A 16,147-nucleotide genomic window follows, 5' to 3' on the forward strand; every position below is an offset into this window, starting at 1 on the left:
CAGATCTATTTTGCTGAGAAATTTAGTTGTTTTAGAAGAAACTGGTGACTCGATACCTTGTCTAATTAAATGGCTAAGGGTGACGAAAAAAACACCATTCATTGAATTAAAAAGTTTAAATCAGAAACGAACAACGGTCAAACTGAGTCTTTTATACTGCCTGGGATCTCTTTCACGCAGTAGGGTCCAACAGTAATAGCCCATCATGCCTTTGTCCCAAAATCCTTGGTATCGCCTTTCGATTTTCACTATATCTTCGTGTAGCCGCTCTCCTTGCTTCACATTTTGTGGGAAAAAATAATTACACAAAACATATTTACAGAAAGGTTCGAGCTCCAATCTTAACAGGTCTGACAAATATTCCTTCTTTGATTTTCGCACTTTGTTTATACTTTAAGTTGTTAATAAGGTATTTTTTCCACTTGTACCTAGACAAATTGGCAATGGATCACTATCTGTATGCAGAAATGGTTTCTACACTGATAATACGTCAGAATATTTATACTGTATTGCTTTTATATTACATTTATAGGGACGACATTCATCGAACGAAAGTAACAATCTTCAACATGGTTTTCAAACAAAGTTAAGAATCGTTATCATCTCTTTGGGTCCAAAAATTGATCCGAATTTGTAAACTAGTATAACTTATAACTTATTAATTGTTTTACAGTACTCCGAAGGAAAATAAGCCGGATACATAGAAAACTATATGGTGAAAGAACAAGAGAAACATAAAAATGCGCATGGTTTTTGAAAATACAAAGAAATATGGTAAAACTAGTAATTATAAAGAAATTAAATCCTACGTAACATAATACCAAAACTTGGTAATTGAGACGAATTTCGAACTAAAAACTTTTAAAGAACATTACCACCGTGGAAATATATGTTATTTTCGTTGCATTTTCGTTCGTAAATTGGTAAAAGTCCGAATCGATCTGCGCTACAGAAAGAAATTGCGTTTTCTCGAAATTATCGCGTTCATTATCGACATAATTATACCGAAAATAACCATAATAAATAAAATTGTGATTGGCGTATGCAAATACACCATACTGGCCATGCAAATGGCTTTTTGTGATGAATAATGAACACAGAAAAATATGTATATGACTTGATCGATATGGGTTTTATTATAGCGGAGGTTTATTGATTTTGTTTTCTAATTTCAATATTAAACCAGTTAGTTATTCGGTTGTTAAAATATATAAGAAAAGAAATGTTCTCTCTATTTCTTGTTTATTTTTGATCCTCCCCTATTATTTTGTTTATTTGTTGTTGTTTTTTTTTGTTTGAAACTAATAACTGAAAACTTTTGATGAATATTGGCTTAAACACAACAAAAACTAGGTGCTGTCGCTTCTGATGAAGCTTTTTCGATCTATTGATGCGGATTAGTTCCAGTCTAGTTCTTATTTTATATTTTGACACACTATTTTTATTTCCATTGATACTTGATACTTGATTCTTATGCTATTGCGCTCATCTCGTACTTACTATATTTCACGTACTTATTCTGATTTTTATTTTTTTTTGCTTGAAGGGAGGGAAACATTATTATATTTATAAACATATTATATATATAAACATATTATATATATATATATATATATATATATATATATATATATATATTTGATTTTATATTATATAACAATATATTTTTTATTTCCATATATTTTCGATTAAAATTATATGAATAATACAATTACTATTTATTATATTGATAAACATGTATAAATATACTTACACATAGACGCTATATTTGCAGAAAAATATAAATGTTGTACATTTTTAGTACTTTATTTCTATTTTAGTTGCTTATTTTATACTTGACTTTTACTGAATGTTAAATCATATCATGTAATATAAGCTACGTAGAATATGAAACAAACAGCTATGAAAACAGGTTCATTAACAAATTTTTTATAGCACTATTTAATCTAGTTCTAGAAAAATATGTGAGAACAAATTGAATAGTTTACACATATAATTTAAGACTGCATAGAACCGACTACGTTCTTATCTTGGGTTATCTCACAATTACCAGGAAGATTTACCTAATTATACTAAAGGATTACCATGCAAATGGCTTTGGGATCGTTCGTCTCATTTCTTAATTCAATTAATTCACAATCAGCTATTAGCGACGGTGTTAATTCCAGCTGATATCCGACCAATTATTTAAATAAATTCGCTAATAAGTGGTTTTGTCGAATAAACGCTATAAAAAAATGTTAAACGCGTTAATATTTGTCTTATTTTAAGCTTCATCCGGTCCATTAGTGTTGATACAGAACATTCAGTGATGTTTATGAATATTAGAGAAAAGTATAAATTCAAATTCGACAAAAGACTTGAGGGTATCAATTAGATGAAGTGTTTGATGACTTGGCTTCAGAAATCATACTTAATGGTTATGGTTATTATTAAAATATCAAATGGGAGACAGTTTTACTTTTAAAAAAATAATTAGCTGCCCTCGGAATAGAAAAAAAAATAGAAAAGTGCTTGAGTATCTCTCCAGGATAAATAAAAACTTACTATAAGATATACGGATGAGGATTTTCAAGATTTCTGTTTCTTAATATTAATGACCTGAAATCATGGTAGATCTTATATATAGCTACTTAATTTTCATAATATTTAACTTTATACCAAAACACTGCTCAATAACTAATTTTGATATCATGTTTTTATACAAAACTGGAATGTCGAAGGTTTTTGAGAAATTATACATAAAGATATTTACCAGTTTAATAGAAAAGATCAATCAATCAATTTGGGTTTCGTAATAAACACGGAACTAGAACAAGTGCAAATATTTATAAACAAAATAAATCTATTATATTCGGCAGTTTACAAGGAATTCTCTACCGGGTCCGACACTGTATCTCGTATATACCGTCGATCTATCAGCCACAAAAATCACTACTGTGGCAACATATACAGACGACACAGCATTTTTAGCATCTCAAGAAGATCCAAAACAGCATGAAAGAACTGTCAAATACACCTTGATATATACAACTGTGGCTGAAGACATGGCATATTAAACCAAATAAAACAATATTTTCCCATGTAACATTCACTCTGCGTAGAATATTAATGTGGCAATTATCAACTTGCCCAAGCTGAGGATGCTATATATCTTCGATGCATCTATACAGGCAACTAACCTAGAAGAAACATATACTTGCTAAACGAAAGCAACTAAAATTTATATCAGAGGTATTAGCTTATCCAAGTTATCATTAGATGACCAGGTATTGTTATACGAATCAATACTTAGGTTTATTTGGTTATATGGAATCCAACTATGAGGTACTGCTAACAAGTCTAATATAGCCATTATCCAACGGTTGCAAATCAAAATATTGCATGCTATTGTCGATGTTTCGTGCTATGTATCTAATTAAGTGATTCATCACAATATCCCTTTAGAACCCATAACGAGTGAAATTCAAAATGGTTGTTTTAAATACTTTAAAAGAGAGTTAGTGCACTAGATATGTTCAATAATCAGCTAATTGTGTGACGTGATAGTAAAGTGCATAGACTAAAACGTTTAACACCATCTGAGCTGATTATAGGACATCTATAGACTTTAAGAATAAAACTAACTGATTAAGGTACTATTTTAAATAGAATATCACTTAATGAAGTGATTTTCTACATTTCTACCCATCGGGCAGATTGTTGAACCTCTAAGAGTAATAATTCCAAAAGATCCTCAAGTCTTTTCACCGATTGATCATGTATATAACCGTTCATCTTATATTAAGCACCAACCGATTGTTTTTGATATAGTGTTTTATGAATCGGAATAGGACATCTATAGACTTTAAGAATAAAACTAACTGATTAAGGCACTATTTTAAATAGAATATCACTTAATGAAGTGATTTTATTATTATAATGTTTTCGTTGTGCATGTTTTACCCGTCCTTGTTTATCAATATACACATATATTGCCTACATTTCATATACATTTACGTATTCCTGTGTTGTTTATACATACCTACATAGTAAGGATGCCGAAAAGATGTCGATATTTTTGGCCGATATTTTTCGATATTAAAAAAAATTAAAATATATTTCTTAAGCATTATAAAAAATCATTTAATTATTTTAATAAACTTCTAAATTCGCTACTTTAATTTTAAAGGTATGGTGTATTTTGATACTTAATTTTAAATGATTGTTTTGGTACCTAATTGTAAGGGCTTAATAAAGATAACAATATACATTGACAAAAATTATCGTTTTTTTTTTCTCTGATATATCGATATATCGATATTTTTTTTACAAATATTGTATACGATATATCGATATTTTTTAAAGTTTTAGCGCGAAATTATAACCTTTCATTGAAAACGAAAAATAATACATTTTATTTATATTTATACACATTTCTCTCCGTCATTTTGTATAAGGCGCCGTGTTAAACCAAAAATCACTTATAGTAGCGAAATGGCGAATGAAGATCGAAATAACTGAAAAAAAGTAGAAAGTGATTTTTATCAGTACGACCCAATAAACCGTTCGTCCAAGAACAATAATAACAAAAAAAAAACAAGCATATTGTACTAACGAGCCAACGAGGCCCGTTGCTGTCGGAAGATCCTGTTAGTCCAGATCGAGAGGAAAAAAATGCCCCCCTACCGATTAAATCTAAATTCGTAATTTGTCGAATTTCGAATCGGCCTGCGAGATGATTCGTTACGGATAATCAGTCTCGAATTCCTACACCGACTAATCGTACCCGTAATGATAATAACGATCTAGAAGAAAAAAATACCAGCATCTAACTGTAAGAGATGTCGGGCATCGTAATTATTCCTTCCTCGCCGTTCTCATTGTTCCTTATGTGCCGCATTGTTCTTCGGTCGTGGTAATTTTGCGCTTAGCATGATGGTTATCCGTCCGTAATTGTTTTAAGTTCTGCTTAGTCTTAGTTTAGGACCACTAATAATCTTATTATTTGTAATCGTATCGAGACAAACGTTTCAGGAATCCAATTATGAGTTAAAATGAATAAAAATAAACGTGTTATGTTTTTTTCTTTTAAAATATAATTTCTAATTATTAATAACATCTTCTTTCTAAATCTGTTTAAACAGAATGAAAGAGGAGTACCTAAAGATATAATCCTTAGTTGCCACATTAGGGTCCGAGAAAATATTGGAACAATTAAACAAGTACATCGCGCTGTAGACGTCATCGGTGCGTGCTTGGAAAATAGACTAAACTGGTCTTCTGCCTTCTTGGAGATAAGTCAAGCATTCTAAATGTCTGGCATGATGATCTGACATTCATACTTAATAAGGAGCTTCTCCATACATATTGTCGCATACTCTCATTCTGCTTCCATCTAAAAAGCGTTATGGTTAAGTGTTCGGATGTCTCACAGGGTCTCCTTACAATGACTGCAATCTATGCTGATGGCATTGCCGCCCTCTCTGTGCATTCTGGCCCCAAAACTGCTTCGTTACTGCAAATCTAATACGATCTAAATAAACCAAGTCCACTCATAGTACTTACACATTGAAAAGAGAGAGTGAGATCATGTGCGTCGGTAAAAGTATACAATCAGAACATGCGATTATAAGAACATGCAAACTATTGAAGTCTTAACTTGGGTCGTGGGTTAAGAACTTGGCAGAAGCACATCTAGTCCAAGCGTAAGCAACTTGACAACAGACTCCATAGTGTGAATTGGTTAAGACGTTTAAGCATTGAGAGCAAAATGATGGTATACAACATTATCATCATTGCAACCTAGACATACGATGTTCAGCTCTAGGGCACAGGAAGCAACAACAATATTGAATTATTAGAAAGTTTCCATAGCAATGACTGAAAGAACATGCTCAACATTCCTCAAACCATGAGAAATTGCCAAGGAATGTGATATGCAAATAGACTTATCATTGTATAAATGAAAATCTAAGAGTTGTATAAAATTATTATAATAGTGTTATTAATCTGCTATTATGGATAATATCACTAGGACTAAGATAAAACTATAAAAAATAGATATTTTGTAGTCAAAGAAAGGAACAATCCTGTCATATTTTATTAGGATTTATAATTTTTAAGATATGTGGCTTAATCCGAAATCTATTCATTCTCTAGAAACCCACTTTTCATTATACAACTTATAAACTAAAAGTTGTATAAAAATTATTATATCACTATTCGATTAAAATAAACAGGTATATCTAGGATTCATTGATTTGGAAAAGGCCTTCAACAAAATAACAATAACATTATGGGAAGAAATATAATACTAATACCGTCATTACAGACAAAATATCACAAATCTTCCAAACCTAAGAAGGACGAAGAGTTTAAGCCAATACTGTTTTTGATAGTAATGGATAAAATAATAAAGAAATGTCAAATAGACTCTTTTGTTGGGTTACATTTAGGGTACAAAAATGGAATTGCCGGTAGGAGCTTGTGCAGATAATGTAATAATAACAACTGATCTTACACAAAATCTTAAAAAGATGGGGTATGACACTAAAAAAGTAAAAACAATAATAATTAATAAAAACAAAACGAAAATTATCGTGATGGTAGAGCCAGAACTAATACATATCCAAATTTTGGGAAGTAAAAATAGAACAAGTATATGCATTTAATCATCTTGATAGGGAATTCAGATTTAATGGAAGCCATTAAATTTAATGATATGATTTAACTGATATGAATACTAAAATTGCAATAATATTAAGCAATTTTAAAATGGAAATGAACAAAGCAATTTACAGACAATGCTTTATAACATTCGGTTGAGAGACGTGGATACTGTTAAAGAAATAAGAAATACATAGAAAGGAGACAACTCGATTGGTGGGGACACTTACAACTCATGCACAAATAAGACAGGTATGCAAGAGCGGATATGAGAAAAATTAGATGCCAACCGAACCTGGGTTTAATATATCAGAGGAAAGGAAAACCCCCGGTAGAAGCAAGAAGACAGGACAGAGACAGAAAAAAATATTAGGCACTAAACACTACACTCTTACACTGCTATTTGGTTTTAAAGGTATATCTAAATTGATAGATGCAGAAATAAAGCAAGTACGTGTATTTAATCATTTGGATAAAATCTTCAAAGTAATTGAAGCCAAGAAATGAAGCACAAGAATGCCAGAATTGGAAAAACCATGAATTTGTATTTCGCTATAAATTCGAAAGTCATTATCAAAAAATAAATATCGAGCGATATTTAAATGGAAATGTACAAAACAATTTACCGACCAATCTTAACATTCAGTTACGAGACGTAGATGTAATTAAACAAAGATAAAAGTATCCTTCCTCATCTACCGTATTCTCCAGATCTGGCCCCCAGCGACTATTTCCTATTCTCAGATCTCAAGAGAATGCTCGCTGGGAAGAAATTTTCGTCGAATGAAGAGGAAATCGCCGAAACCGAGGCTTATTTTGAGGCAAAGGACAAATCATACTACAAAATGGTATTGAAAAGTTGGAGAGTCGCTATAATCATTGTATCACCCTTGAAGGGAATTATGTTGAATAAAAAAAAATAATTTTGCCAAAAAATGTGTTTTACTATGGTAGGCCGTGGACTTTTCAATTGGCCTGTTAATACTAGTTCATCCATTAGATAACCTACAATCAGTTCGCTCTAAAGTCACTTCTATATCGAAACCCTCTCTCTCCCTATATCCATCTTGAACGTTCTTCGCGTGACCTGCTCACGCTCAGGCATAGAGTGAGTGTTCGATAAATAATCGTCTCCATAGTAACGTCACGGGTATTATTTAACCGACAACAATGGCCGGGTCGATGGAAGATTGATCGTGTACGTCGCTTTATTTTTATTGTTTTTGTTTTCTAGTCGCGCGATTCTGTCGTCGATTTTATGCATCGGTTCGGGTTTTCGGAACGTCGGGTTAATGGTACTTATTGTCAGTTGGTCGGCGTCATCATCGGGACTTATTGATTCAGCGAAGTTCCGATTTTCCATTTAAATCGTTCGGTTTTAACGGTTTGACTTTCATTCGGTTCGTTAATAACATATATCGTTGAAACTCGTATTATTTTCAGTCGGGTCGTCTGACTGAATGTTTCTCTGTTAATAATGTTATTTTTTCGTTATCGTAGAGTTTCATAGTTTTTATTGAGTTATGTAAATTCTTTGATTGTGACTTGTCAAGTAATTTTATTATCATAGTATTTGTACTATCACTCATACATTCTAACCAAAAGCTCATCTATGTTATATTCTGAACAATTACACACATACCTATGCACACAAATCTTTCATACTCTACAATATGATTTTGTACATTTTTCGGGTATTAGTTATATACTCACCTTCAGTTGTTTCCACTCTGATCAACCTGTATTTTTAATTGTCAAAAGTGGATCATAATCCCACATCTTGAAATTTTCGTTCAGTGACTCTCACTTCTTAAACTATTAGAAATTAATCTAATGTCGGTCTAATAGTTATTCACGATTTCACTGTTTGTCAACTGCTTTTCTTGTGCGTCTTATGGATTTCATCGAGACTAAAGATGTTGTAGATAATATTTTCCCTTAAAATTTTAATCGTATAATTGCACATATCGAGACAATTCGTGCTTGTATATGCTTCTCGACATATACACGTCCATTTTCGTAATTCTTTGTCACACCTCATATGCAGTGATAGGAAAACGTAATACTTTGTGGCCTTGCTCCATGGTTCAGCCATATGATTTACAGTGCACCTTTCTTCAGTCCTATTACCTAAAATAGTACAAAATATATAAAACACAAAATTAAACATATCATTTATATTTACCGAGTAACTATATAAATTATTTAATTCTTTAGCAGACAGTATTATCAAATTTTAATTTATATTTTGTAAGTCGTTCATTAATTACAGCCTTTCTTGATCTACTTGTTAGGGTTATCTCCACTAGAATACTATGGTATGGTTCATTGTCTATAACAATAAATGATTTCTCTATAATAGGCGCCCTTGGATTTGGGGGAAGACACTAACTTTGCTCCAATAATAAAATTATTCCTATTTGTAGGATGAAGAACAATACATATCTGCAATGAATTATTAAAAATTATTATGACTAAATTAACCTAAGAAAATGTTATTTTAACTTTTATCTTTTTCATCAACTTATGTTGTCTTTACACTATTTGGCACAATATTAACTCCTATGTCTCCCAATAGTGTATGAAAGCATGACTTACATCTCTTAGAAAATTACATATGACTAAAGTAAGTTTTCTATAACTGATTATCAGGCTAATAATTTTCTATGAAACCATTGTATTAAATTATGCTTACAGCGCAAAAAACTACTCACTGTTTTTATACTTTTCATCAATTTGGTTTCGAATAGATCTAACATCAAGTAAATCTTGATTCGTCACCCACTTCGTATGTGGACGCTTCTTTTTCTGTCAATCCAACATTCTGTTGTTCACAGCAGTTAAAACACGCAAAAAATATTTCTAATAAAACCGTAACAACTTAGTATTCAATACTTACTTCTCTAATATAATTGTCCGACAAGAGGGTGTCCCCATTATTACTTATTTCTGTTCTAAGTAACTGATTAAAGATGCGATCTCTTCCTGGCTGCAACTATTAGCTTCAGAATTTTCAACCAGAACAATTACAAACATTAAGCAGCCATTTGATTGCCATAGTTCATCAAAATAAGCAAACCACCGAAGTAATGTTTGCTTCTTTTTCTTCTTTTTTATATAAACAATATTTTTTTAACCCGTATTAATGTAACTTGGATTTAGGGGTGAAATAAGGGAAGAACAATGTTAGATGGGTTTGGAAATTGGAACTTTTTAAGATATGTTATATAAACAGAAATTCAACCATTTTTAAAACTACCCTTTTCATTATATAACTTAAAAATTAGATGTTGTATATAAATATAATTTGTTTTGTTAAAATTGTTTATAATCCTTTTAATTTTCATTAGCTTGTGATGATTTGAAAGGAAGCGATAACAGAAAAACAGGAATATCGCAAGTTTTCACTTATATTGAAACATTTCTTCTAAAGGATAATAGATCTCTAGGATGTATTTAACCGTGAAATAAATGAAATGAAACTTAGAGCTTATAAGTTTTAAGGTGTGTAACATAAACATATATAACTTAACAACTAAAACTTGTGTTAAAATTATTATATTTACTACCATTCGATTCGAAGACGTAAAAGTACTTTTTTTTTGGTAATTAATCTTTAGCCATTACTAGATATAAAATGATGAATTTTTAGATGACAAATAGTTTTTTTCGGCTCAAGGAATCACCTTTAACTGTTTATATTTTAAAAACAGTTATTACCAATTATATGATGTTTAATACAAAATTTTTTTATATCAAAAGTATTTGAGTTCCACTGGTATCAAAAGCATGATTTTGCGAGAGTTGCGATAAGAAGAAAAGTTGAAAATTTCATAATTTTGCGAATTTTATATTTTATTTATCAAAGTTCATCAGTTATTTTTAAGCTGAGTGTGGTCTAGATAATTAATTCTCAAGACATTTTTTAATTATATATATATATATATATATATATATATATATATATATATATATATATATATATATTTTAAAGTCTCCTTTTACTAACTGGATCTAAAGTTTAACGTGGGCTCCGAACCGCAGATCTCAGCATTAAGCCTACCGACTGGCGAGTGACCAACTTTAGAAATAATTCCAGAAGATATCCGGTCTTACCCAGCCTGGTTACTGGCTGTTACTGTTACTGTTACATAAATTTACGACCATACCCCAGCAGGATTCGAACCCGCAGCTATCGCAACAGTAGAAGGACAGTTCTATCGCCTTTACCACAGCGCGACCAAACCGGCTTCTCAGGATATTTAAGCTTTTAATAATGAGATAGAGAGGATCCAAAAATATACAACTTCATGAATATGATTTACGTGATCAATAAAAAACTAAGTGTAGCTACTGGTAATTTTGTTCTTGTAACACATGATTGACTGACGCCGTTAGTAATATGAAACAAAGAAACAAAACGAAAAGAAGACATTGAGACAAAATATAAGTAGAAAGCAGCATAAATATACGTATATCGTAGAAATATATAAATGAAAATAAACTGGGCGATCTAGAATTAAGAGGAAAAAGATAATTGATTCAACCTTGATTAACATCATGCTTTCTCTCACCGATTATTTTTTATCGTTATTATGCATAATCATAAAATTAATTATTCCACGTGTAGCCAGTGAAAATATAGTTTGTTTTCTCTCTGAGCACCTTAGCTTATTTTCTGCTCGATTTATAGTCTAAAGTTTTCTTATTATTAACTAATATCTCAGTGCTCTTACTATAAAATACAAAATGAAAAATATTTGTTCAATAGGTTCAATAAACGCAGTTGTAAATTACTAAAGAGAAAAAACTAAAACTACACTACACCAGCCCATGCCATATACAAGGTGGGGCAAAAGTTCAGCTACCATTTTGATGTGAAACTTTTCTCGAAGAAAAGATAAGTAAGTTTGGTGTTTATAAAAAGTTTATTTGGTTTTTTCATTTCTTTTCGTTATGATTGAAATATTATATCCGCTAAATGGTGCTATGCAACTTTCGCTTCTTTTTAAGGCATTTTCATGACATCCTGCAACATCTGAGGGTGAATGTCTTAAATTTCGCGAGGAATATTGTCTTTAAGATGTTGATTTATTCACATAAACTTTTGATTTTAAAAAACCCCATTAGAAACAGTCTGGTGCTGTTAAATCCAGAGATCTGACTAGCCATGCTAAATCGCCATTTCACGAAATTAGTCTTCGTGGAAGCACGTCATTTAATAACTGAATTGTTGAACGAGCTGTGTGTGCTGTGGACCCATCTTGCTGTAACCACATGTCCTCCTCTAATCTTTGCTCTTCCATTTCAAACACAAGAAAATTTCGAATCATGTCTTGGTACCGTTCAGCAGTAACAGTAACTGAAACACCTTTCCCATTTTCAAAAAAATAGGGATCAATGATGTTTCCAGCATGAATACCACACCATACAGTTGTTTTTAGTGAATGCAATAATGTTTCATGATTTAATTGAGGATTCTGTGTTCCCTAAAACCAACTGCTCTGTTTATTGACGTAGCCACTGAGGCTTCATCACTCATTATCAATTTAGACGAAAAATCTTCAATTTCACCAGACAGCCTTAGGATTGCATTACTCTACTCAGCTCGTTGATTAGAATAACTCGGTAGTAATTATTGAAACAATTGAATTTTGCGTGGGAACGTTTTCAAATCAGTTTTCAAAATTCTCCTTAAACTACATGCTGAAATGTGTAACTGGGAGCCACGTCTTCGAATTGATGTTTCTGGAGACTCTGCAACACTATCGTGCACCAAATACACATTTTAAGCTTTACAAGACGTCCGATATCTTCCAGAACACAATTATTTTTGACGCAGTTTTCGCTGAGTGGCAATAATGGAACGATTATTTCCAATAAATATCGCCACTATTTCTGCTTGTTCTTGTGGTATATACGTATACATAATAAAATTTCGACCTCTATACAACACAGTGGTTATACAACGCAAAGCGAAACTGAGATAAACGTCACAACCGAGATGGGGAGAAATCAAAATGGCCCCACCTGTTATGTATATGGACTTAAGGTGTTTAGCTATGCAGTAATATACTATAAATAATCACAAATATCGTGACAGATAACTGAATTCATATTGGCAAAGACTTAGTCACAATATAAGCTCTATACTACCATGTCAACAGAATATTTAGTAGATAAGAGTAAGAAATATAATTTGAACCTAAGCAGTAAGATTTATTCCAATTAAAGAAAATGGCAGAACAAATTATTCAAATAGCAACTTGCCTCTGTTGCGTTCTTCGACATTTACTGAAATAAAACGAAAGTAAAAAGCGACTATTCAGAAAACGGTCGATTTTTCCATAGCACTCTGCCGGTGGCATTCGAAATGCTACGGTTCAGATTTATGTCGCGAAACACCGGGAATATCCAGCCATTGATTTAAAAAATCCGCGCGTATTTGAAACTTGCCCCCGCTGCTTAGGATCTGCTGATCAGATAGCATTCCGAGCAAACTGGAGTTATCATTAACGATGAGAATTTTTTGCCGACGAGTTTGGATGTAGAACTTGAAAATTACCTATACCCTTCGTGCAGACATTCACTTTATCAAGAAATACTGACGTTATTTGGGTCGTTATGTTTCTGATAAAAGATTTAAGATAACTTTAACGAACTCTGGCATTTATTTTAGGTCAATAAAAAAAGTATGTCTTTCAAATTAAGGGTATTTTATTTTCTAGAGTTATACTAAACCGAGTTGGAATAATACTATGCTTTGGTTTATATCCGTCGCCAATTTTGATGATATCTGATTTATGTAAATTATTGCTTTTCACTACTGATTTTTCCACAATTTTTAAGAGTTGCGTCACTTCTCATTTCCTACTGAGTATAATACATGTAGTCTATTCAAAGTTTTTTTGTACATACGTCATCAAGATGTTTAATGTATTGTCTGTCGCAATTTGTAAATTCGTTTTAGAATCAGACAGTATATCCTTTCTCATTTCATTCTAGTTAACAGGAGTCTAATTAGTTCGAACACGTAAACGAATGAGCCTGTCAAAGTCTTCCGGTTGTCAGATGTAAAATTCTTGAATGCAATAGTGATAAAAGGTTATAACTCTAACCTATAAAATATTGTGGCTGTATAATTGACTGTAGTTTTTAGATGTACTATAATGTTAAAATAAATTATATTTGATAACATTTTTGCTCAACTATTTTATTAAGATTAGAATTTTATTGCATGCCAAAGCCAAACTAAACTAAAACTCAGAATTGATGCGGCAATATTGCGACGTTTTGACGTCATATATTTAGATGACGTATGTACAAAATAATTTCGAATAGACTATATAAAGATTAGTTATATTAGAAATAATTAATAACAGTACTCTAGATCTTGGATCTCGTTGGATCAGAGATATGTATTTCACTTACATTTTCCAACTATCTCCGTTTGACACACATGTCCGAGTAGTCGGCAGGGTCCCGACTTCATCCAACGAATTAGGAATTTTCCTTGCTTTCTTCTACGGAATAAAATCCATAATAATGAGCGATTTAATTGAAAAAAGGCTAACGAAACGGAACTCGTAATCGGCATTTTACGTGTACCACGCTATTTTCCACAAATGTTATAAACGGCGGCTTAATGTATGAAGATATATGTGCGAGATAGCGTCACTGAGTATATAGAAGGAACGGAAAAATTGTAATAACAATAATAAAATATTATAGACCTCGACTTGTTATCAATAATAGTTTTATTTTGTTGCGTTATTTATAGTTTAATTTATGTTGCCTTTTCATAGTTAAATTTTTAATCATTTACATTCTACTTACATCATCAATTCATATTGTTAAATAAATCTTTCAGTTTCCTTGGAGGAGCCTACTAATGTCAATACTTTTGTATCATTTGAATAAGCATAAGCTGAAATTATTTAATTTAACAGTATGTATTTCGAACGTATTGCTGAAAACCATTTAAAGATACTTAGTAATAAGAATTCCCAAGAAATTATTCTCCAAATTATAATGCTACATTTTAATATATTTTTCCCAATTTTACTATGTTCTTCTATATTTCTGAAATAGAGCATGACAATATGCACTTCTTCAGTATTTAGAAACCGTGTGCCAACCATATTATGCCGCATCGATATGAAAAACTGGTAATTATAATTCGATATGTCCGGTGATCACGCCATAAAACTTTATGTTGGAGGTACAACAGTGTAGCAGGACAATTGAAAAGTCCCCAGCCTCACACATAGATGGCGCTACAAGAAATTAAATCCATATGTTTTTTAGTTAGACCTAACTCTCAAAATATGTGTGTATCAATTTGACAGATCATTAGTTTGTGAATTATAGCATTTTGGGTGAAGCACTGTTATTGTGAAAAAAATGGATAAAAAGGAATTTTGCCTGTTGATAAAATATTGCTTTTTGAAGGAAAAAAATACAGTTGAAGCAAAAACTTGGCTTGATGCCGAGTTTCCGGATATTGCCTTAGGAAAATTAACCATCAAGGATTGGTATGCGAAGTTTAGACATGGTGAAATGAGCACCGAAAACGGTAAACGCAAAGGATGCCCAAAAGAGGTTGTTACCGGCGAAAACATTTAAAAAGTTCACAAAATGAATTTGAATTACCGTAAATTGAAACTGAATAAAATAACGGACACTCTAAAGATATCAACTGAACGTGTACAGCATATCATTCACGACTATTTGAGTATGAGAAAGCTCTGTGCAAACTGGGTGTAGCCCGAGCTCATTTTTGACCAAAAACAACAACGAGTTGATGATTCGGAGCAGTGTTATTATGATCAAGCATAAGTAACCCGAGTTTTTTGCATCGATATGTGACAATGGATGAAACATGCCTCAATCATTTCACTCCGAAGTCCAATCGACAGTCATCCGAGTGGGCTGCACACGATGAACCCTCTCCAAAGCGTGGGAAAACGCAAGAGTCGGCTGGCAAGGTTTTACCAAGACACCGTGTCAAAAATCCGTGAATTGGGTTTCGAATTGCTTTCACATCCACCGTATTCTCCAGATCTGACCCCCAATGACTATTTCCTGTTTTCAGATCTCAAAGGAATGCTTGCTGGGAAGAAATTTTCATCGAATGAAGAGGTGATCGCTGAAACTGAGGCCTATTTTGAGGCAAAGAACCAATCGTACTACAAAAATGGTATCGAAAAGTTGGAGGGTCGCTATAATCAGTGAATCAGTGAATTATGTTGAATAAAAAAAACTAATTTTGCCAAAAAAAGTATTTTACTATGGTAGGCCGGGGACCTTTCAATTGACCTGTTATAATGACATATCCATAAGAAATATATATCATATAAAGATACTCACGAGAAGCCTTCACTGTTCTTGCATTGTGTAGCTGAGCGTGAAGATGACTTTTGTTATTCGGAGAGTCAGAACTAGGTATATGCCCTTACTGCGGTACACATATATACATATGCGCCCATACCATATGCGT

At 32.1% G+C, this 16,147-nt stretch overlaps 1 protein-coding gene across 1 annotated transcript in view; it reads left to right on the top strand.

The window, feature by feature from the left end:
• LOC143198328 (ras-GEF domain-containing family member 1B) overlaps positions 1 to 16,147 on the top strand; it is a 362,171-nt gene that overhangs the window by 48,104 nt on the left and 297,920 nt on the right. The gene's annotated exons all lie outside the window — the stretch shown is intronic.

This window comes from Rhynchophorus ferrugineus, unplaced genomic scaffold (assembly GCF_030347505.1).
Source record: "Rhynchophorus ferrugineus isolate W39M unplaced genomic scaffold, kcgeb_rfMv2 rfM6, whole genome shotgun sequence".
In the NCBI taxonomy this organism is placed as follows: Eukaryota; Metazoa; Arthropoda; class Insecta; order Coleoptera; family Curculionidae; genus Rhynchophorus; species Rhynchophorus ferrugineus.